Genomic DNA, 2,247 nt, shown 5'->3' with positions numbered 1-2,247 from the left:
TACTTTGGTCCTAGGAGAATGTCAATGTAGCTTCCACTTACTGCACCATTATCTTCCCTCCTCCATGTTAAGCACTTTCTACAAAAGGCCTTTAAAACTAAAAAAGAAGCCATGCCTTACCATGGTTCAACCATTCTATGGAACATTATCCAGCTTTTCCATGTCAATTCCATGTGAACAAGAATTTTTGTCATTTTCCCAGCATCTAGAACAAAGCCTGACAAATGGTAAGTGTACTTATCAGTCAGTTTTTGCTATAATATAATCATGCTGAGTTACAGAAATCCCAAAATCTCAATAGCTTATAGCAACAAATGTTTATCTATTGCTCACTATTCCGCAGTCCACTGTAGCAACTTTGTTCCAGGCTGTGGGTTGGGTTCAGGTCTGTTCCATGTGTCTTCCCATGCCAGGGACTAGACCGAAGAACATGGGGGACATATTCTTATAGCAGAGGGCAGGAGGCTAACAAAACTTCTGCTGGGATCTGGCACATTGCCACTTTCACCGCTCACATTCCATTACCAGTGGTCGGCAAACTCATTAGTCAACAGAGCCAAATATCAACAGTACAATGATTGAAATTTCTTTGGAGAGCCAAGTTTTTAAACTTAAACTTCTTCTAATGCCACTTCTTCAACATAGACTCATCCAGGCCATGGTATTTTGTGGAAGAGCCACACTCAAGGGGCCAAAGAGCTGCATGTGGGTCACAAGCCGTGGTTTGCTGACCACTGCATTAGCCTAAACAAGTCATGAGAGCAACTTCTGCATAAGTGGGGCAGGGAAATATGCTTCTCTCCTGAGGAGTTGAGGAATGGGGAGTCAATATTTGCTGAACAACAATAAAATGCTCAATAGCTACTTGTTGAATTATTGTATTAATAAATCTAAATGTACTGATATGGAAAGAACCCCTAGCACCTCCCACTAAGTGAAAAAGGCAAGTTGTAAAGCAATGCATATACTATGATCCAATTTATAAACACATACCAAAAATAAAACCATGCACTAATATATGCACATATATTTTCATAAATGCCTACAGAAGGGGCTGGAAGTAGATGCACTAAACACTTAACCGTGTAACTTCTAGGAAGGGAAGTAAGATTGAGTAGGAATAAAAGGGAACCTTTGCCTTTACATCATTTGAAACATTTTTACAACAAGAACATCTTTATGCTTAGTTTGCATGATTTTTTAAAGTGTATAAAAGAATAAAATAATAAGGCAATGTCCATTGTGAAGTTCCTCACACAATCTGGATTAGAAAAATGTCACATGAGCAATTGTGAGGAAATTAATGTCATAGTAAGAATGACAAATTAACAACACAATGTGCCCAAGCTCTTATAATTGTTTAGTTACTGCTCTGACATTTAAAAAAAATATTACAGTCTTTATGGTAAGTGCCTTTATCTGGCTTATGAAATTACTTTGACAGTATCTTGCACTTACATTGTATAAAAGGGAACATTTACCTAACCCATGCCATGTACATAGTAGATATTTAGCATTTGTTGTACTTAATAAGCAAAAATCCTAGCAAGTCTATGACTAGTTTAAGATTTGCAATCCATATAGGAATATCAAGCCTTCTTAATGAAGAGAAATGGCCTCTAAATGGCATTTTTTATTTTGAAGACACTGTAATAAGCCATAGTGTAAAATAAATTAGACATTCAACTTTCTACCCCTTTCTCTAGAACTTCATGCTTTACCAGAGTAGTCATGGATATAAATATTCTAAAAGACTGAATCACTTTATCAAGTAACATCTTAGAACATCTTATCAGTGCTATGATGGCCACTTTTCATAGCTAACATTTCAGCAACCACACAAACGGTCACAAAGTTTGGTGGCTGAGGTCTTGGGAAAAAAGTAGGCAAGTTAATCAACCCCCAAACCTTCAACTGATTGACCACACAAAGCAACCAAGATCTTTTAGATGAATTGGTAAATTTCAAACAACAAACACCAAAGCCACCCTTCCCTCAAGAGTAAGCAACAAATAAGTAATTTTAAATTTTGGTGTTTTGAGCTAATCTTTAAGGTGGTTCTTTACTTGCCCTGAACATTTCTGTTTTGGATGTGATTTTCAAACTTGCAGGTTCAGAAATTCCAGTATGTTAAATTATCCAAGTTTGAGCTCACCTGTTGGACTAGTTCATAATAATCAAACTCGTCGGAGGTTCATTTAAAAACCAGACCATGAATTTATCCATTTATGGTGCCCTACCAAGTAC

This window comes from Pipistrellus kuhlii, unplaced genomic scaffold (genome assembly GCF_014108245.1).
Source record: "Pipistrellus kuhlii isolate mPipKuh1 unplaced genomic scaffold, mPipKuh1.p scaffold_m20_p_32, whole genome shotgun sequence".
Lineage (NCBI taxonomy): Eukaryota > Metazoa > Chordata > Mammalia > Chiroptera > Vespertilionidae > Pipistrellus > Pipistrellus kuhlii.
The sequence above is the reverse complement of the archived record's forward strand: the minus strand, read 5'-3'. Positions refer to the sequence as shown.